Below are 23418 nucleotides of genomic sequence, written 5' to 3'. Positions count from 1 at the left end.
TTTTGCCATCGCGTACGAAAATTGACTGACGTATGAAATTCACCGAAACACGTGCGAAATTTTGCCGGCCCGTCGAGTGGACGTACGAATTTTCCCGGCCGCGTAACAAACTGCCTACCGAGGAGGCGTACGAAATTTTTCCGGCCAGCGACGCGTACTAATATCGCCCACCGTGCCACCCACAATTTGGTACGCTACGTCAGTTTCATACGCGTATGAAACCGACGTATGAAACTGTGTTTTTTTCGGTCAGAAGTCATCCGCATCTAACCTCAGCTTTCCTACATAACCCCCTCAAACTTTGTTTTCCACGCTTCACTCTTTCGGGCTTAATATTATTAAAAGCTAGAACCCTGCTGCTATTCTTTGACACTGTGAGTTCCCTATAGTCCTATGTTGTTTTAATGTACAAGATATATCGTAGCAAGACAACCTCCATAGGTTACAGTGTACAAAATACATATTTCTTTTATTCAACAATGTATGTACAACTACACTTGATACTGTTGTAACCCCTAGTATTCCTATTTGACCCCTAGTATTCCTATTTGTTGGAACGTGCATCATGTTCTAACCAAAGCGGAGGATGTCATAGGGGACGTAAGCGTGGAGGACATATCAGTATGCAAGTGAGGCGCGTGGATGGTCCTAACCGGGAGAGGCGACATCTGGTCAAACGCAACCCATGTGACCTCACAACACACCTGAACATTCTCAACTAGTTAAAAGGCTATATAAGCAACGAAAGGCAGCATTTCGCTCGGCCTCCTCTTTGACCTACACTGGTGCGAGGTCCGGCAGGGACAGCAGCCCTATTAAGTTCCAGCCCCATGCAGTTCCATCTCCAGCCAAGCCGCTTCCAGCACCAGCTCTGCCGTTAGTGCCCCGCCCCGGTCCCGGCCTCGCCAGCCAGGACGTTCAGCAGCAGCCAGCCCCAGTACAACCGGCTCAGCTGCTTTCTCCCTTGGCAAAATGACAGTGCGAACCCGGTTATTTCGGGCGTAGACTCAGTGGACTCCGACCGTTTAGCCGCAAGGAGCCGGAACAGCAACTAAAATCTGGCGGGTTGCAAGCGTTTGGAAAAGTAGGGGCCCGTACAGGCAAACGCCGGAACTTTCCTGATCCTAACTTTTTTTTTTAAAGCGGGGCAGTGTTGACTGGAAATTATCTTATTCGTGCAAGCCTTTCGTTTAAGCAAAAGGTTTAAACAGGGGGAATCTCGGTGGGAGAGTAGGTAAAGATGTCCCTCCTCACCAGGTGATGCCTTTTACATTGGAATCGACGAAGCCGCGACTGTTGTAATCAGAGATATTTGAATCTGTTCATTAAGGACTCTCCATTCACCCTTGACAAGTTGTGGATGTTACCAGTCCAGATATGCAAAGGCACCTTTCAAACGAAGTGCGACGACAAATCAGGAAATGATCACTCCTCCATGTACCACGCCTAGAGGACGATTCTCGTTTCCAGCGGGCTGGCTGGCGGTCTATCTGCAAAACTCTACCTTTCGGCGTCGGCTTAGCCTCCATAGCAGGCTCTCTTGGTCTATTTTGGCTTTGTAATGGGTCGTTTGTGTGCAGCCATCCCATAACCATATTTGGCCGGGTAAAGATGACCAAGTACGAAAAGAAGCCATATTCCTGATATACATAAACGACCTGCCATCCGACCTGACCTCATCGCCACGCATATTTGCTGATGACATCGCAGCGTACAACACAATCACCTGTCCAAAAGATCAGGAATCTAAAGATCAGCTCCAGACGTATCAAAGAGATGGTCAACAAACAACTAAGCAAGCACAAAGCCTATGTACGTCCTATACTAGAGTATGCGACCCCCGTACCCAACAAGACATCGACAGCGGTTCAGCGCAGGGTAGCGCGGTTCGCGATGAGACGCTACAGGCATACATCAAGTCCCAGAGAAATGCAAGAAGACCTTAAATGGCCTAGCCTTCAAGCCCCACGTAAAACAGCTTCACTCGCTATGCTTTGCAGGATCAAGCTCAACAATGTCTGCACAAATGGGCTCAGGGACAAACTCCAGTCTGCCACATCACGAAAGAGACGGGCCAATAACCAACAACAACAACTTATGCATCATTCTGCCGCGTACAGTTAGATATATAGTGAATAACTTACCACAAATTGAGGCAACATGGAGGGAAATCTGGCAAGAAGTGGTGAACAGTGAATTTACACCTCCATCTCCAATAATGAAGAGGACTATACATTTTGGTGCTTTGCTTTTGAAAGAAACAATGGGACAACCACAATAACAACAAAGATGCCGAAATCATACTGGTAACAAAATTATTGCTTAATTGGCAAGTTTTTTTTCAATTAAATCTTGCTAATGATGCCCTGAACTTTTTCCTCTAAACCCTCCATGATCATGTTTTGTCTTTAGATCAGATACAAATGATGAAACATGGCAGAAAGCAACGATTTGTTTGATGATGTTCTTACAATGATTGTGAAATGATATAATTCCTCCAGGTATCGGGAGGGCCTTGGGGACCTCCGCCTGCGGGACCTTGGGGACCTCCGCCTGCGGGAGCATGGGGACCTCCGCCTGCGGGGCCATGGGGAATGCCACCGTACTTCTACAACCATCCAACTGGTCCATGGGGGATGCCTCCTCCTTTCGTCCCTTCGTTCAGCCCTCCAGCAAGGAGGACGCTATCCTGACGACTCTCCCCGCTCGGACCAGAACTGCCCTCCCGCCGCACGGTTCCAGTCCCAGCCCCCACCCTGGTCATGGCAACCCGACATGCCGTGGAGAGGTCCACCTTCCGTCAAGACGTGGTAGGGGTAGATGTCAGCGACAAGTTAAGTTAGATGATACTCATTTATTTACGTAAATTGTTTTACTTTCTTACATTATTACATGTATGTTTAGTTTCTTGCACACAACATCGATTATCTTAAAGTAACTTCTGAGCAAGAAATAGAGTTTTATAAAGTTTAGGACAATTAGTAATGACCTAATACTTCGCTATAGTTGTTGATTGTTGTAGGTTCAGCTGGATTAGGGGCACAATATTCCACTTTACTTTTGTTTAACCATTGCTAGATATGAAAGTGTTTCCAGGAGGAAACAAGACGTTTTGTTTCTAGAATGTCCACGGGTTGGGATCAAAATTAGATGATTTAGATTTCTTGTCCCGTATCAACAAAGTTGACTTCATCTCGCTTCTAGAAGCCTGGAGCTCTGACAAATCTGAAATCAACTTCCCTAACTACAGCTACTTTCATTTACACCGCAAAAAGAGCAAAAAAGCAAAATGCTACTCAGGAGGCATAGTATTTTTCTTTAAAGAACAATACAGACATTATGTAAAACAATTACCATCAAAATCGGCAAACGCACTTTGGGTGCGAGTTGATCGCAAGCTACTGGGGTTAGACAAAGATTTATTTGTTTGTTCCGTCCACATCAGTCCAAGTTCATCTACAACACGTAAACATACTGAAAACAACATTATTGAAATTATAGAGGAAGACATTTCTCGGCATAGCACTGAGGGTTATATACTACTCGGGGGTGACCTGAACTCCCGACTAGGTAATTTGCATGATTTTATCGAAGAGGGTGCTTTCAATGAAAACCAACCAAACAACTCCCCAAATTTCAATCAGGATAGACAATACATGGACAAATCTCCCCCAAACAGGTTCGGTAGATTTCTTGCTGACTTGTGTATTCAAGCGAATAAAAGGATTCTGAACGGAAGAGTAGTTGGTGATTTAAAAGGCAATTTTACTTGTCACCAGCCGAATGGTAGTAGTACTGGGGATTATGTGATTGCTAGTCAGTTATTATTTCAACATATTTCTCTATTTCGCGTTAACCCATTGACTATATTTCTGATCACAACATGCTATCGGTAGTGATTCGCACAAAACCATTCATCCAAAAAAACAAAGGGATAAATAAAGACACAAATTCGCTTCCAAAACGATTTCACTGGAATGAAAATTCAGCCCAGAAATTTCTCCAATCCCTCAGCCAACCTTATATAAAGGACAGACTACCCTCTCTGTCTGTAAAAGACAGTGAAAACACAAATAATGAAATTGAAAACTATGTTTTGGCTTTAGCTGAATACTTAGGGACGTCGGGTTTAATTCATTAGGTGTAAGAATTAACAAAAAACGCCAACAAAACGCTCGAAATAAGAAATGGTACTATAAAACCTGTACAGAAACGAAAAGAGAACTAACAAGAGTGGTGTTTAAAAAACACACCGGCGACGTGAGGATTATGCAAAGTAGGTCCTCATTTGCATGATTTATATCTTACTATGTTAGCCTTCACCAAACATTCAAGTGCCACAAATATAAATTTTCCGTTAATTAGAAATATGGAACAATAGTATTTTCAACTTAATTATGCAAATTAAGTCTCCACTGTGATAATTTTGCATCTATACATGTCCCTATCTTTCTCAGTAACATATCACATGTTTGGATGGTCCAATCATTGAACGCAGCGGGTTTGTAAAGTTTCTCAGTAATCATGCAAATTAGATTCTGAAATGCATAATCACAACATAATGAACTAAAACATCATTTGAACTATCTTCATACCAGAAAGCATGGATACGCAGAGTTGTTTTCTTTCAAAGTCGGCTATGAGCTATATAGCACTCAAAAATCACGACCATGGCATGTCAAGAGCACGTGATTTCAAAACTACATGTAGACGTTACGCTGTAGTACCGTTACAAATCGCAACAGGAGTCCGGAGGCTTCATATCTCCATGAACTATTCTGTTTAGGCAAATGACTTACACATTTACATAATGCATGTTTGGTCATGAACACCTGTAACTAACTTACACATGTCGCAATATTGACAGTCCTATCAATTACCACTTAGATGGCTAATGGCGTTTTTACATTGATTATGCAAATTAGGAATTTATTTGCATAATCGATAATTTATTGATGTTCCACTTGCCATAAACTACATACGTTACATGTATTTGAGTCTTGAGTGTTTTAGAAAACACTGCAAATATAGATTTTTCCCATTAGTTATCAAGCTACCTGCGTACTAAATATCATAGAAATCCGTCGTTCCTTTGTTCAGTTATTCTCCTTAGAAGATTTTCACAATAACGCCTCTGCAGTTCTAGAGCAAGCTGCTAGGGGGCCAACGCCTACCCCAATTCTTCATTACTTCACAAGCTATCTGCCACCAAATAATCAGGACCATAGCATGTCCAGGTCAAAAGATAGAAAAACGGAAGTTCTGCTGCAGTGCCAAGGTCACATACCAGGGAGCCCAAAATCTACCTTGAATTTCGGCTTCCCTACACCTGCCTACATACCAAATATCATTGTAATCCATCAAGAGGTTCTTGAGTTATGCTGACTACAGTAGTCCGGAAACACACACACACACACACACACACACACACACACACACACACACACACACACACACACAGAACTATATCTCATTTTTTATGGGGATAATATATCTCCATTTTTTATGGAGATAATATATCTCCATTTTTCATGGAGATGATCATGTGCACGTCTCATCAAGACCCACCCCGTACCAGTTATCAATCCAATCCATCTCAGCCTTTTCGAGTTATGCTGTTCATCAACACATGTACACGCACACACACACACGTACACACAGACTTGCAAACGCCATCAGAAACATAATCTTTTTGGTAAAGGTAAAACACATGCATATTATCTTCCTGATACTGTCCCTGCTTCGTACGCAACCATGTAGCACTGCAAATGTACGGAGACCTTCTTAACACAGTGAATGTCAATAAAGAAAAGGAAACTGAAGTGGTACGGCCACGTGTCACTGAGTTATCGGGAGTAGCCATGAGCTATAATGCAAGAAATCGTCCAGTGAGGAAGAACGGAGAGTAGACAACGGAAAAGATGGGAGGATGGTATCGGAGAAAATCGAGAAGGGTGAAGAAAACTAGTTGCCAGATCTTGTGTGGTGCCCCAACGTTCAAATATCAGTAGACTAAGAGATAAAAGACGAAGGAGATATATATATATGCGTACGTATATACTCTTGGCCTTAGTCCGACGAGGACGAGGCGGCCAAAAACGCGCCTTGCCCGTTTGGAACGGCGTCCCAAACGCTTAGTCGCTTACATTTTCCCATAGGTCAGGTCTTGAAGTTTCGTCCACTCAGAACATTTTAGCATGCATACTCCAAGCTCAAATGAAGTAGCCAGCCCACCCTGATGCCACCGGGAGCGACACAGAAGCCACCGCGGGATGCAGTCAACTCGAGCCCGATGGCGTCGATCTCATAGATCTGCCCCCTCGTGGTAAGTTCCTTGAAAAATTACTGTTTCCTTTTACAAAATTAAATCGCTTGCCAAACAGGTAATAAAAAAAGCAAAGGCTCAACTTTGGCATCAGTTTGTGACAAATTTTAATCGGTTGGTAACACAACTTTTTCATAATCTATCGTGCTGTAACGTTATACACTCATACTGAGATCGATGACTTAGTCTTCAAGACCTGCATGTTTACATCGGTGACCGCCCTATGTTCCGAAATTATTATGTTCCGAAATCTCTATGTTCCAGTTCACTCAACGGAAATCCCAACGTTCCGTAAGCCCTATGTTCCAGTTCACTCAAATAACAGAACTTGTCCCAAGTATGCTGTTCACAAACACATACATACACACATACATACATACATACGTATAAAGGCTACCCAAAGCATAACATTCTCGGTGACGTTTATTTTTCTGTCATTTATTCAATGGTATACTAATAGCACTGCATTTAATACAGCTGACTCCAGCGGCGGAGGGATATGTACAAACTTTCGCGTACAAGCACATGTGCGCACTCAACTTTAGTTCCATAGGAGGATAAAATATTTTCTATATTTGCTATCTATTCACTACATGTGCGTTTTTAAGTCCAACTCTCATCACGGAAACCAATTATGACATTGCCCTCTTAAAAGTTCTTGGTTACAGAACTTGTCTATCAAAACATGCACAGTGCTCTGTAGTAAAGAACTTTTCTGTGCCTCTGCTATGAACGAATTCCATAACACTTTTCTGAAGTTTTACTGTTTCCGCACCAGAATATCTTTTGGCTGTTGCGGCCTGAAATCCTCCGTGTGCTACCTGTTTGTAAGACCACATACCAACAGAACGCAATAAAAGAAGCAGAAACGTTCACGGAAGAAATAACAAATGGCAAATAAAGTGCATTTCATCTTCCACCGCTTTTCCTGTGCATTGTTCACATATTCTCTCGTTAACAGGTAACCGTCTGTATCTACCTCTTTCTACTTCTAATGTATATGCGCTTACTCTGCGTTTATATATAGATGATTTTATGTCTAAGTCTTTGCTTTGTAGATAATACTCCATGGCGCACACAGATTTGAGATGTCTACATGATCTTAGCTTACCAACATCAACAGAGAGATTGTGGAGAAAGGTTAATAATTTCAACGTGCTTTATCCGTAGCTTCTTGCATGTCATGAGTTATGTTTGCGAGAATATGAACTAGTATGTGGAAGAACACAGACACACACTTACTACACGGCATTAGAAACACAACAAAAACCGGTTGGGGTATGCAAAAAGAAAACATTCCTATATAGCCTGGATGCCAGAATTCTTTCAGGACCTGAACAGGCCAGCTACTGAGCTAGCTCCAGGACATGACAACATGTCAGCGGATTGCAATGATTCTTTTATTACAAATCCCCTCAGTTAGACCTTTGGTTTGAAAGCGGAACATGTGTTTCTCTCTCGGTCTTTGTGTGTATTACCATCTGGCATCCAGGTGGGATACTAGTATTAGGGCGGGACTTTCTAGACCGCCCACAGCAGGGCGCAACCAATCGGCCACAGCGGGGCGTAACTCACAGCAGGGCGCAACCAATCGCCGGCAGCGGGGCGTAACTCACAGCAGGGCGCAACCAACTGCCGACAGCGGGGCGTAACTCACAGCAGGGCGTAACCAACCGCTGACCAGCAGCACACAACAGGGCAGAGCCGACGGCGGTTGACCAATTAATCAAGCTTTTAGGATGCCATGTGGCCATTGTGAAGTTTGATCCATTGTTCAAAATCCATCGTCACTCTGGGTTTGATTCCGAAAACCAGGCCACCAAGAACAAAAAGGGGAAGGCCTAGTGGCTCGGCACTTCTCAAGATAGCAAAGATGAGAAGAAAAGGCGGGCACCTGCGGCATCCGTGGACTTAATATCGACCACCAGCCGTATGAAGCCGAGGAAAAGGCCAGTAAACGGCCCACACCTTTTCGACAAAGAGCTGGACAGACCGACAGCGAAGACAGCGGTCAAAAGGTCAGTACAATTTTAGGTCTCAACCTTTTGCACGGCGCATATGTTTCTGTACGCACATAGACTCCGTTTCTGTGTTTGATCACCCCGTTATTTCGTGGAGTAATAACAGTCTACATTAATTCTATTTTCGAACACAGTGGTTACAAATGACATGCCTTCTAAATGCCTTGCACACTGCGTAGTGGAAAACTGATTTGGTAGCACCCTTTGTCCACCATATACCTAATTATAATTCGTTTGAATTTTACCGTGTTAGATTTTACCTGCCAAGAAGTGGTTTCTTCGCCTGTCGTTTAATTTGTGCAAACTTCTAATACGATTTAAAAGAGAGGTGATGATTGTCTTGATCTTTTCGACATTGAGATATTTCTTGCAAACTTACAGATTCATAGATATCCTGTTTATATCTCAGCCGACACAAATATCCTAATATGGCAACAGTTCAGTAACCCATGGATAGTGGATGTGCATTGATTTTTTGAAGTTGCAGAAATATTGTTTATTTATTTGTGTAAGTGGATAAGATCACGTATAACGAGAAACTTCTAGCAGACAAATTAATTTAAACATGTTCAATATAAAGGACGTGTCTAGCCTTTGTATTGGAGATGCTTTCAAGTGTAGAGTTCAACAACGCAACGTAGAAATTTTATCTAGATAAAACTGATAGACATCCATACATGTTTACATGTTGAATATGGTTGTCATGGAAGAAACTTTCTAGGAACTGGTTGGTTACACGGTGTTCTACAGTGTTTTCTGTTTGGTATGTATAGGCAATAAAGACAAAACAATTGCAAAGTATTGCAATATTAATCTTTGTTCGCTGTGGTTTTTTTTCTACAGCAGCTCCTGAATGCACATGTAAGATTCTGCAACATAAGTGCTGTGACGACCATCTAAATGGCGACTTAGTTCACGTAAAACACATACAGCCGAACAACGACGATGAAAATTTATTTGGGTAATTTTGGAATAGTCCATTATTGTGATTTCATAAGCATATAAGAGCCGATAGAGTTTTAAAGATTTCATAATTTGACGGTTTCACACAATGGAATATTTGTAGGGATACTAAGGATGGCTGCCATAGCTTCTTTTAAACAGTTTGTTAACTGATTTTGGTAGCTAGAAATCAGATCAAACCACTGTGGTCGCCAGCTCCACCGACTGTTTCCGTCTTTATACTTGCACAGGCCGACCTAGCTTACGGGACGAGAGCGATGACGACGAGATGTTCCTGCCACATTCTACACAGAGATACCGCTGTAGGGGAGGTCGGCAGATCAAGACCTTCTACTGGATGTCGGTGAGACGAGCTGCATCCCTAGGGGAATCCATAACAGACGTCCGTGCGTGCGTCCGTAACGTCGGGACCGATCGCGAGGGGAGCCACACAACAAGCGTCGTCGACAAAAAGAAGGGAACGAGAACCAGATCTGTAGCGGAGCCACGATGTGAAGCCAATAGATTGCGTTGCTACAACCGTTGCTACAGCGAGACAAAACCTGACGCCAGTTAGAAATAAATATTACGGACTGACTTGAACATGTTTATTCCACGGATATACTAATATATTGTCTATTTCATTATTTATATTGTGTGTATATAGTAGTAATCTATTGTATATGCATATCAAAATCGTACACAAGGCTATTAACCTGGCCGATGACGGTTCTAAACAAACCTGGGGTGGATGTAGCCTGACTACTTCGCGCTCCTAGCGGCCGGCCCGACGATACCGCTCCCAAGAGGGGGTCATTAACCTCCCCCAGGGAGAGCTTCTGTAAACACAGGCTAGGGGTGGATGTACAAAAATTCAATTGAAAACCCCAAACGAATATTGTAATAATCAGTGTGCATGAAAGCTGTGATACGATTGCACGCTCTCACCAACTTGCAAGAAGATACGGAAACTGATGTCAGCATAGCCAGTATCACGTAGTCATAGTCAGTCCGTCTTTAAAGTCTCCTGTGCCAAGTGTGCGGAAAGCCTTGTCTCTGTGTCCTTTCTTTATCCTTACTATGTTAGTCTTTCGAAGCTTCAAAGATGCAGCTAAAATAACTCGAATTATGCGTTGGTAACATGTCAAGCATTTAATTTTTCTATTGAATGAAGCAAAGCTTCTAAGAAAAATCAATCAAAAGCAGTGACATATTGTTGTTGCTGCTTTTTGCAAAAATCCGGACATCTTCTTTAAAGCTGTGACTTATTTACCTTTCAAAATCAAACTTTCTCATGACAATAAAAGAAGAGCCAGTCTAAGCATGTCATTCATGATAACAAAAACCAAAAACGTTTAAGACATTGAGGAACAGCTGTGATGTATAGGTATATATTGCAACATCCAGAAAGTTTATTTCAAACATCGATAAACAGCTGTAAAAGTTTATACTATAACTAGCGCATTTTCTATGCCGTACGCAGTGGCATTCGTCCTTGCTATAGAAAAGGCCATACCTGCAAGGCGTTGCCAAAAACTAATTCCCTAGGGAATGCGTTCGCGGAAATCCTAGAATATTTGGCAAACCGAAAGCAGTACTATACAATAGGCTCCGCCCCTGAGGCGTCGCCAAAAAACTTAGCTTCTCTACTTGAGAAAAACCCGTCGAATCCAAATGTGCGAGGGGCATTCTTTAAAAGAAAGAAAGAGTACAGAAAACTTTTAAAAAAGAAAAAGAGGGAATTTCATCAACATATCATGGACAAACTTTCTTCTCTCAGGGAAAAAGACCCCAGTGCCTGAGTCCCAGCAAGGCTTGAAATCATGTCTGGTTAGATTAGAAAAATATTGTTTATACTTGAATCTGAAGGTGAATTTAAAAAGGAGGTCGATTACCGAAATATTGTATCTTTATGTTCAATGATAATGTCACAGAAATTGTATTGTCTTACTGTTACTTAGGTATAGTTGTAAGCGCGGCTGGTACACATTCAAGGCCAACAACAAACAATTATCCAGCAAAGGACTAAAATCTTTGTTCAGTATCAGACAATCGCTAGACAACGCTGATGCCTCACTTACAGTCAAAAACAAACTCTTCGACACATATGTTAAACCCGTTCTACTATATGCGTCTGAGATATTAATGCCTTTTAGATTACTGTATGATTATGTGTGACTTTTAGAATAATGTATGCAATTGTGGATGTTAAAGGGGCATGTTGTGACATGAGCATAAAACAAAATTCTTTGTTTTTGATTATTTGTCTACATCATTAGTTAAATCTACCTTATTACACTGCACAGCAATATTCATCACGTATGGATGCGACTTTGTAGTATCGTGCGGACGTCTCAAAAAAATTGTATACGCAATCCCCACCACCACTTGACTTGTCCACCATTTTATTGAACCATCGCCAAACACGCGATCGAACGTGCGACGTTCTGAAGTTTGATCACTTGTGGTGGTTTTCCTATGACTCTCGATCTCCGACCGTAACGGTCGATTCGATTATTTCTTAGCGTTCTACGCTGGCTTATTTGCATGTTAACTTGCGGGACGCAAGTTAATACGTAATTGAACCATATTTTACACGTTTTGCGTTTTTCGTCGTTTCTTAATGGTGGAAATGTGACAAAATGACGGGAATATGTTGGAAATAAGTTACAAATGTGAATTTTAATGTAGATCTTTCAAATTCTTATCATTTGTAGTTTTTGCCCACCAGATTCTACAATATGCCCCTTTAATTAGTACTAAGCTGTACAATTTAGCCCCATGGCTACCAACAGTTTTTGCCCACCTTGAGTGGAAATAAACCAGTCTACTACTACATATGGGGATCCTTCAAAAGCCCAAAGTTTTGTCCTATTGAATCCGTACACTTAAAATTTTGCAAATACGCACTTAATCTTCCAAGAACAGCTTGCAACCTTGCAGTACGGGCAGAACTAGGGAGGTACACCCTTCACCTAGAGGCCTCCCTAAACGCCACAACGTACCAGCTGTCAGTTTACAAGCCGACGCCCTGTTATGCCAACTTCAATTAGAAGCCAATGGCAAAAAATGCTGGGCGTCCGGTGTCCGTAACATGCTAGAGGAATGCGGTTATGCCTTCGTTTGGGGCCCACAAGTATCCTTAGGAACAAATTTGTCACATATCGTTAACTCCATTAGTCAACGATTAAAAGACATCTACACTCAAATATTCTCAGCCGAAATCGACAACGATAACAGGGATTAATCTTACAGCAACAAACTCCGAACTTACCGCCTGTTTAAGTCATTGTATAAAGAAGAAGAGTATTTAATATCCATTTGCAACATCAAACACAGAGTGGCTACTACTAAACTCCGGGTTAGCTGTCACCGAATACATGTCGAAACAGGAAGGCACAACCGCACGCCTCTACAACATAGACTTTGTCAACATTGTAATTCAAATCGAGTAGAAGATGAGCAACATTTCGTCCTAGCCTGGAATCTATACCCTCGGTGCCTCCCCGATATCTCTACGGCACTGTGAGTGACCCTCACCCGCCCAGACAGTTTAGCCCGCTCGGGGTGTTGTTAACAGCCTTGGATTAATTAGTTCGGCACCTAGTAGTAGGAAGGCAGCGGAAGTGGGGTGTAGCGGAAGTAGGATGGCAGCCAGAGGTAGAAAGGCCATCAGAAACTGACTGGCCCGGTAAAAAACACCACTAAGCCGACTCTAGAGACTGGGACCAGGCTACATTTTGCCCTAGATTGTAAAGTATACGATAGCGAAAGAAGTGTACTTTTTAACCTTACTAAAGAAAATTCCCATATTTCGAACATCTTAATGCAACAAAATTCATATTTTTGATACGCCTGGATAATCCTTGTATTAGAAATATTGTCTGTTCATACATTTACACATGTACAAAGAAGCGAGAAGAAGTCAACTCTACTGGACTAGTTTAGTTTAATAACACGTTTTGTCTACTCCATATGTTAATGGCTTGTATTTATGTCCTTGTATGTTCCATGTGTTAAGTTAGACGACCTTTACCTAGCCCCTTTGGGGCATGAATGCACAATAAAGGTCTTTCATTCATTAAAGTCTGAGCTATAATGACAACCAGGACTTACTCTCTATGTTTTCCTAAAATGTTGTTGAAAGAGTATCTTTGATATGTAAACAGTTCAATTGATGTTCCATTGGTTGAGATTTGGTATTCTTAGAAAACTGTAGGACTTATTCTGCTCCGTGTATATGTATATAAAATGATTTGAGAACTAAGAAAGGACAGGCAATCCGATGATCGACCCCACAGCTGAAGCAAGGCCTGGATTGATTGTCAGAATGTTGAAGATTTCTTTTTTTTTATGATAAAGGCTCAGGCGAGAAAATGGTACAACACACAGTAGCTGAAGTAAGATGGCTTACGGAACATGGGGATAGGTATCATTATGGCAGGAAAGACATATGTTTTCTATGGTACGCTAGCTTTTAACCATTCTCAGCTGCTCTTTCTTACCTCTGACAAGAATTTTTGTCGCTGTGCTTATCAAAAATCCACAGGGGAAAAGACTGTTTTCACCATTGTGACTCTGTTGTCTGTCAGACGGATCTAGATTATGCACGACATTATATGTCAGCATGAAAGATATATTATGTAATCTACTGACAGTGTTCTATCTATGTTATTACCTTCGCTGGGAAGGTATGCCTTTAGTTTTTACTTACTAAAATTATCATCTATTGGAATATACCACCCCCCCCCCCAACCCACCTTCTGGACTTTAAGTCCCAACTACACCACAATGGTAGTGGCCTTGCTAGTGTTTCTACTGTTACGATCTTCAATCAAAATAGTTCAACGTGGCACAGTTTTACTCTTTTCCAGTGCTAAGTTCTTAGCTTTGTGATAGGATTTATGGGTCTAGTCACAAATGAGTATATACTTAGTGTACATTTATATACTATATGTACCGGTTATAGGTACACTACTCAGTACATCAAGATCCAGCATTTCGAACCTGTACCGAAACAGCTTTTGCAGTTTGGTAATACATCCCAGCTACAGAAGTGTTAAATGAGGTACGACCCGATATAATTAAGTGTCACAGTCCTGTAATGTACTCCAGTATTCTCCATTCTCTCCCTGAAACCGCCAGACTTGCTTTATTGGATTAGAACTATTGGAGAAAATTAGAAATATAGCAACAATCTAACTTGTTTACATGCATGCACGAATCAAATTATATTTATAATGCGTACAGCTTGTGAAGGTTTTGATTATCTTTTTGAAGAGATGTGATAGATTGTACTTTTGTATGGGTCAGTTCATAACAAGTATTGCAGTGAAGAGCATGCAGTCATGTTAGAAAGCTAGAAATGCCAAAAAATTGTTTTGAATTCAGATAAACAATGTCCTCAACCAGAAGCATTTGAAAGAACTGAATGTAAAACAATTGTGAGTTACATACTTAGGCTGATGTCAAACAGCTTGGCCATGCATGTGTTGGCCAGACCACCTTTTTATTCATACTAGGCATCTTTTTCCGACCACCCATATTAACCTAAAGTATCCAACAACAAGAGTTCTACGACCTCATACCTTCGTCAAATGATTTTGACCTTTATGACTGACGTATTAGGAGTGTTTTTCATCAATCATCAATCATACCAGTTGACCCTCTTCACCCAAATAACATAAGTTGTCCAAACCTCCTTGTTATGACTATGAGCTTAACAAAGAAGGTTATGCTAACATTTATCATCAATTATGCAAATAAGCTCCCTCCTTATTAGCATAATTTGATTCCATGGTGTTCACATTCACACAACTTCCTAATGCCACAAGTATGAAATTACCGTCATTTACTAGTATGGAATTATAGTAGTTTCTCATTGATTATGCTAATGAGGCCAACATTTGCATATTTCCTATCTATCAACATTCCTCTCTTCCTTAGTTACAAATGTCACATATTTGAATAGTCATATCATGGAACACAGCAGATTTTTAAAATTGCCTCATTAATCATGTGAGTTAGAATTTGATTTGCATAATTATCATCCAATCATACAAAGCATCACGTAAGCTATCTACATACCAAAAATCATGACCATCAATCAAGACCATCTCGAGTTATAGTTTTTCTCATTAATTATGTCAATGAGGTTCTCATTTGCAAAGCTGATATCTATTAATATTTCTCTCTTCCTCAGTTACATATGTTACATGTTTGAGAGTCCTATCTTTTGATGGATGTATAAACTTTCCTCATTAATCATGCAAATTAGATACTGATTTGCATAATAAGTATCTAATCATGTACATCAGCACTCAAGCTATGTACTTACAAAAATTTATGACCATCCACCAAGCCCTTCTTGAGTAATTCCCTTTCAAAGTCTGAAGCAAAACCTGCCCCTGCTATAGCCAACCCATACTTCTGCTTGGAGACTACCTTACCAATGCCAACAGCTGGCTGACAGCCAATTTGTGTAACTGACGTTTCCTGCCTCCAATATGACCCCTCAGGACCCTTGCCCCTATCCATGACGCCTTAAATTGGAATACAGCCAACACCGTACACATACTTCAGCATACAATGTAACACATTTTTACACTTTTCTCGTTAATTATGCAAAACACTTCGCCCAAAATCTAATCATCTTGAGATGTCCCACATACACACCGACACACCAACTACGACAACAAACCATCCAGGCGTTCTCGACTTATTCTGTTCACTAACAGACACACAGACAAGCACCGTCGAATAACCTTGTCGACGAAACCATTTCGTCGCCGAAGGTAATTATCAGTTATGTCATGTTGATTTGATTATATAGTCTTATAGAATTATAAATTGCATGCAGTGTACTCTAAATGGCTGTTGTGTTAAACATTGTATCCCTTAATTTTCAGGTGTCCAATGTGGTCACTTTTCATCATAATGGTTACTGTGATTACGTGCGACTTTGATCGTGTTGCAATATACAAAATCCCAGTTTCCTACGAAGGAGGACGGTACAGAAATCATTCCAGACAAGAAGAGCCGCTTTTCAGTATTCAATGCCCAGTTTCAAGGACACAAAGACTTTTGGGATATGATACAAAAGCTTCAGCAGATCTACTGACAAAATTGACAATGCATTCATACAATGGGCCAAATTCAAGCGCTCACCGTCCCAAGATGACATGAATACTTACCTTACCAAGTTCTATCCTAAGACGTGGAGACAGCTATCACGAGCCGAAAAAGAAACTCATCAGCTTCAATCAGAGATAAATGGGAGGAAAGTGCAATGTAAGGGTTGTTTCGTGAAGTATCGGGCCCTGGCAGAGACCTTCAATACACTCGTAAGCAAGGACCTTACAATAAGAACATTTTTCAAAGTAAATCCTCTCCTCAATGAAAAACTGAATCACAAAGAACAGGACTTCAAGGCAGCGGGTCACCAGTGGTATGGACATGGCAACAGAACATTTCAAGCAAGATACGGAACTTCACTAGCCAGTGCCTTAGTGCATGTCCCTGAAGTTCAGGAAGCCTTTGGTCGACAAACCCCAATCAGACATGACAGAAAAGTGGCTACTACAGTAAAAAGACAGCAGTGGCAGGAGGACAACATTGATGTCATAGTTCATCAGGGCACAAGAGAGTCAGATTCAAAATATGACGAGCGGAGGCTGGCGATAGGCTTTGAAACAAGAGAAAGTGCAAAGAAGAGGACACGAGATCGAGTGGCTAAGGAGGATGAAGGAAGATGCCGCAAGAAGCGCAGTTTGGGGAAATCAACAGAGTGGGGTACCTGGGATTGGGAGGCAATACGACAAGAAGTGACATCATGGCCAGATTGAAAAGAAGTGATCTGGAGGGCCAATCTGGACAAAGGTATACACAGCAAAAAAGGGTGAACCAGAAAAGAATGGGGGTCAAATGATCCGACGGAGACTGGCTCATTCAAGAGGCGGTTGATATCCAGAGATTCAGAACAGCTGGAATGTCAGACATAAAGACCCCAAGACCGAGGAGAAGAACGAGACGGATTTCCCACACAAATAAATGTCACAATGCCTACCCCCCGACCGGCAAAAGAGATGAGGAAAAGTCTGGAAGTAATGATCGAAAATGGGAACATTCAAATAGGCGAAATCATTATGCCTAAAGAGTTTGAGAAGATGGTGTTCAACAGAGAAAATGGCAGCTTCGAAGTGAAAACATTCACTGTTGAGGGCAGAAAGTTCCCACTGGACTGACTAGATCGATCCCCAGTAGTGTTGGTTAGGTGATACACAGCATTTAAAGGCTACTGTTACTGCCGTCCAACTTTAACTCTTTTTTTGATGACTGTTGTCTTTGTTGTCAGCCAGACCTGAAAGGAACAATATAGAACGGATTAGTAACACCTTGATACATGTTAACAGGCTCGATCATCTCCTTCCATGACAACCATAATCAACATGTAAACATGTGTGGATGTCTATCAGCTTTCCTTAGGGGCTTGACATGTCATGTCCTGCCCTCTCTCATACAATGTGGAAAGCGCTTGAAAATGTTTTATTTTGGTCCCCATTTCATTCAAACCATGCAATGTATGTACATCGACATTAGTAGTAACATTATTAATCAAGGTTGGATGTCTGAATCCTTCCCCCTTAACAAAGGATGTCCTATATCTGTATTTCTCTTTATCCTAGCTGTAGAAGTTATGGAAGTGAACATTAGAGATGCACAGGACAAAGCTGGAATAAAAGGCAAAACCAACTCTGATGATACTGTTGAAATAAAAATCTCACAGGTGGCCGATGACACCACTTTATTTGTGTCTGACGTGACATCTATGGAAAATGCCTTCATACATATTCACAATCTTGTGTTTCTAGTGTTTCTAGTCTTAATTTAAATGTTAGAAAATGTGAGGGTCTATGGATCGGAACTTATGAAGACAATCAAGACACGTGGAAGAAGTTGAACTACTAGGTCTTACAATCAGAAGAAACCTGACTTGGTCTCACCACATAGACGAAAGTCTGCTGATGCTGGAAGATGACTAGGCCAACTAAGAAGAGTCTCCCCATACCTAAGCCCTAAACAGAGAGCGAATATTTACAAAAGCATGGTTAGATATTCAGTGGAGTATGCTGCAACTGTATGGATGGGAGCCTGCGCCACAGCTCTTAGCTCGCTAGACGCCATACAGAGAAGGGCGACCAAGATTATTAACTTATCACAAAACTCACTGCACAGCATCCAGATCCAGCCCCTAGAACATCAGAGAAATGGCCTGGAAGAACTTTCTCGCCTGTCATACTACGACCCTGTCAGACGACGACCAGTTGAGATCATGTATTTTGATGGGGTAAGATAAACAGTTATTTTTCGTAATGCCTCTGTTTGCCAATGACAATGTGCGTGTCGTTGGGTGTATTGTTTCAACAATTGTGCTCATACATTTCTAATTGAAATCAACATATGTAGTTTAATTTTCCAATCATCTTGTATCACACAAATCTTTTACCATGTAGGTTGTGACGAAGAAGTTATTTGGGGTCGCCAAGCGCCATGTTGATGTAGCTAAGACACTGGAAGCTAAACAGAGTTTGGGTGCTCTACACACAGCAGAGAAGGGACACCATACGAAGAGACCCCACTAGAAGAGACTGGAACTGCCGGCAAACGGAAGGCGGTGGGGCAGCGGGGGCTCGGAAGAAGGTGAACGTCTCCCATCCGGCGTGGACCCTAAACAAGGTTTGAAAGTAGCTGACCAACGCTGCCTTCAGATCCGGATGCCCCTTGTTCTCAGCTTTCTGCAGATGGTCATCTCAAATATGTCTTTTGGGGATTACTTGGGATAGACCAAGAGCAAAGCCTCATCAAGCTCCTCGACTGTCTATCAGTGATGTGCTCACCTACAATATCAGCAAAAGAGATTGATGACTTGAACCACAAGATGCCTGAAGCCGTTGCAGGAATGCAGCCCCACTGGCCCCTCATGACCAATATAAGATATTGTTCTAAAGTTCTACCCCGTGAGGGATGAAGATAGACGATAGAGAGACAGAATAATTGCAAAACGGTTCAGACTACAACTCCACATATACATGCTTCTTTCGACAACAGTGTACTTCATTTTCTACTGTATTTCGGATATTTTACCTTATCATATGTTTATTTAAGTTGTCTGAACGTTTTTTATTTTATTTTTGTACTTGCACCTTTATCATTGTTATGAATTTCGGTTATGAAGGATTGAACATAATGCTTAGCGTTGTATATTTTCGCATTCGTATATCTATATATTCGTATATTCGTATATTTTCACAGTCAATCATGACGCACTTGCTGCTACACGTGGCAGAGTATCTGAGAGAGTATGGGCCGGCCCCTGGTATCTGGATGTTTGGACTGGAGAGGTACAACTGTTTCATTACCAAAAGGATATTGAAGCGTGACACGCCTGAGGTCAACGTCATGGAAACGGCTAGGGTAAGTTAAGTTCGCTGACAATAACCCATTCCTGAAGCACAAATGTATTATTATATTGCTAGCACAGGTTTTTAGACAAAAGCAGGAATTTATTTTCCTAATGGACATTGTTACTTATCTTAGTTTGCAAAAAAAACAAATATTGATTTTTTGGCATCATTGGTTTCCCCAGCTGTGCAGACACTGCAGACCATGTGCCTAACCACCACTGTCACAGTGGCCACACAGACAGAGGCGGAAGAGTACATGTCGGTGACAAGTGTCAGCTCAACCGAAGACCAGATGATAGAGGACGACCCTGACTACTTGCTGTCCTCTGGTGAGGAGTAAGACTCCGATGCCCCTGAGGAGAAAACTGTCCAGCCACCACAGCAAGACCGAGGCATTCTTTGGTGTTCTGGGCTTGCCTGGCCCAGTTGATCGCGACATGGTGCAGCTGTCCATCCTGTGCATCACGCGACCTTCAAGTCTCCTACAAAGTGGTAGGGACATTTCTGCAGGTCACGCTCAAGTGTAAGCAGGACGGGTGTGGTTGCCATGAAGACTGGGACAGCCAACCATTCTTCGGAAGAACTGCAGCCGGCAACATTTTGTAGTCGGCCGCAATCTTGTTCAGGGGGGCAACCACAACCAAAGTCCTCCGAGTCCTGAACCACATGGGCGTGGCAGTAATCTCCGCCAGGTTTTTCTACCGGCACTAGAGCCAAGTCCTTTTCACAGCAGTGCAGCGGGTGTCGGCAGAGCAGCAATTCACCATGCTCAACATCCTGAGGGCAGAGGGGCAACCCCTTGTGTGTAGTGGTGATGGAAGAGCCGATACGCCAGGCCACTGTGCAAAGTATGGCACATACACACTGATGGAACTCCGGAAGACGGCCGTGATTGATGTCCAACTTGTACATGTACATGTTGCATGCAATATGCCCTACGATGATATTATATTGATGATCACATTCAGAAAGGAACATGTGTGCATTAATAGCTAATGTTGTAACAGGCAACATATTAGCGTAATTAGCCCGGGGGTCACGTGGTGGGAGCACGTGACACGGGCGCGTCCTGACGTCAGCCTGACCACGCCCCGCCGAGCTCACGTAGTCCCGCCTTCCTAAAAGGTTATAAAGGTCGTTGTACGACGTCCGTAAGCTAGCATTAGAGCAGAGATCGTCCCGCTGTCATCTAGTATCATCGCCAGTTAGAGTAGCATAATTTGTCGTCCATCCACTTCTGTTCACTGACAGGTATTTATATCTCATTAGTTACTTCCTACATTCCGTTAGTCCTTTGCATTCATTGTATGATCGACAGCAGTATCTTGAATAAAGTATTATATCAAACTGTAAACCGAGCCGAGTATTGGCAATATTTGGTGACAGCTTAGTGTGGTGAGAGCACATCGTATACGTAAGAGCAATTGCCCAGATCCTATCCAAAAGACTATCTGTCACATGGTTCCCACGCCGGGAATCGAACCCGGTCCTTGGCGGTGAGAGTGCCAAACCCTAACCACTAGACCCTCCCCCTACGACCCACGGGCTGTTTGATGACGCCCCGGCCCGTCTCGCAACACCCGACTTAGGACCATCCCAAAAATGCTCTGTCGTTTCGACGGCACCTCTCCGATCCTCACGTGGGAAGAATTCGAAACTCACTTTTCGACCGACAGGTCCTACGGCGAGTGGGACGATGCGCTGAGCAAAACGGTGCTCCTCCGTCAGCTGACGGGGGATGCCCTACAAACGTATGGCACGGCCCCGGACCCCATAAAAGAAGGGCCCTGCAACCTGATCCTCGACTTTATGCAAAAACTGTTCAGTCGGCTGAACGACCCGTCACATTATGAGGCGGAGTTGTTCGCACTGGGACGTCGACCTAATGAGCTTCCACAGGCCTTAGCAGTCCGAATCCGCCGCCTAATCGCTAAAGTGCATCCACAGGTCGACCAACAGACCCGGGATAGCCTGGGTCTCCGTGAATTCGTGGGGAAGATAACTGGCAAACAAATGGCATGGGAGGTGCAGAGGTCCAAACCGGAAACTTTCCATGACGCGGTCATTGCGTTACAGTACTACGAAGACCTCAAAGCACAATATCAAACTCAGTCTCAGACCTCACACCCCGTTAACTACTACGCTCCGCGTCCTCCCGCCCATGTCCGCCAGGTAAGCGACCCCTCCCCCGCTCCCGCGTTAGACATTCAAACCGTCTTGGCTTCCCACCGTCGGGAACTCCGGGAACTTCAGCAAGCACATGAACAACACGTGGCGTCCCTCCAGGACCGCTTCGAAACCGTCTTCGAACACTCCCGCCAGCCAATAGACCCCCTCCTACGTCCTTCTAGCCACCCATGGTCCCCCCAGACCTACAATCCAGCTTCCCGCCGCACCACGAAATACGATGAGTGCAACTATTGCCACGAAACTGGTCACTGGAAGAACGACTGTCCTCAGCTCTTGCGCGCCGCTGCGCGCCGCCAGTCGGGAAACGACGGTCGGCTGGCTTGATGGGTCGACAGCCAGCCACCACCTCCCCTACCCCCCCGACCCATGCTAACCCCCCTTCTGCTCCCCCACCCCTCCCATCCACCCTTCGGTTGGTAGCTTCCATTTCACTCCGCATATTAATGGCCATCTCGTTGAAGTGCTAATCGATTCCGGCGCAGACGTCTCCCTCGTAGCAGAAAACACACTTAACAAACTAACTAACCAGTTCCCTCCAAACCTTGACCCTTATGCTGGCCCCGCCCTGTCCACTGTTGCCGGGGGGGGGGGGGGGGGGGGGGGGCTAGGACATCCTTGGGTGTGCCACCCTTCCTGTCATGTGGGAACAATACATATTTCCTGCGAAATTCCTCGTGTGTCGCAACACGACCACACCCATTTTGGTCGGAACTGATTTCCTTATGACGTACGACGCCAACCCGTCACTGCGCATGCGCGAGATGACGCTCTACGGGGCAGAGGGCTTGGGCTCTATCCCAGTTTCTCGTAAGGCGGCTGGCGCCGTTCGTCGTGTCATAACTAGGCATTTCTACGTAGTACCAGGACGCTCGGTCCACCTGGTACCAGGCAAAGTGGTAGGAAAGTGTCCTAATCGCCCCCTTGGCCCTGGCTATGTTAACCCGGCCCTCACTTCCTTAGGTCGCTTAAGCTTGACCGGGGAGTTGATCACTCAGTGAGAATACCGAGGGACGTATGAGAATCTTCGCGGATTCACTCTTCCGATCGGGCCGAGACGTTGATCCTGACCGAGCCTTCATAGGAGAACGTACACAGATTCACCGGGGCAGTACCATAAATGCGGCCGTTGACAACATCAGAAACATCAAGGATTACACAACCAAGACTGTCATCCTCCACGTGGGATCCAACGACCTTGATAACACCATGAATCATAACACGCTCCATAACTCCAGCAGGCTACTAGAAACAACAAAGAAGTCATTCCCGAATGCGAGGGTGGCTGTGTCCCAGGTACTACAAAGAGGGCCGAACCACAATTCCACACTGAACACAAACATCAAAACATACAATCAGGAGGTACTCAAACTATCAAAGAGATCAGACTTCATATACATCAAACACAGAAAGTTGACCCAAGACAGACGTCTTTACATGAATGACCAAATCCACTTAGACCCTAGGAGTGGGACCAAAC

At 43.3% G+C, this 23418-nt stretch overlaps 1 long non-coding RNA gene across 1 annotated transcript; it reads left to right on the top strand.

Moving 5' to 3' along the window:
* The first annotated feature begins 7533 nt into the window (after window positions 1–7533).
* On the top strand, window positions 7534–9770 carry LOC136437001 (uncharacterized). Its single transcript, XR_010756130.1, has 3 exons — window positions 7534–8343; window positions 9190–9307; window positions 9540–9770. It is a non-coding gene; the product is annotated as an uncharacterized lncRNA (long non-coding RNA).
* The last annotated feature ends 13648 nt before the right edge of the window (window positions 9771–23418 follow it).

Source organism: Branchiostoma lanceolatum, chromosome 6, assembly GCF_035083965.1.
Source record: "Branchiostoma lanceolatum isolate klBraLanc5 chromosome 6, klBraLanc5.hap2, whole genome shotgun sequence".
In the NCBI taxonomy this organism is placed as follows: Eukaryota; Metazoa; Chordata; class Leptocardii; order Amphioxiformes; family Branchiostomatidae; genus Branchiostoma; species Branchiostoma lanceolatum.
This window is presented reverse-complemented; position numbering and strand designations above follow the sequence as displayed.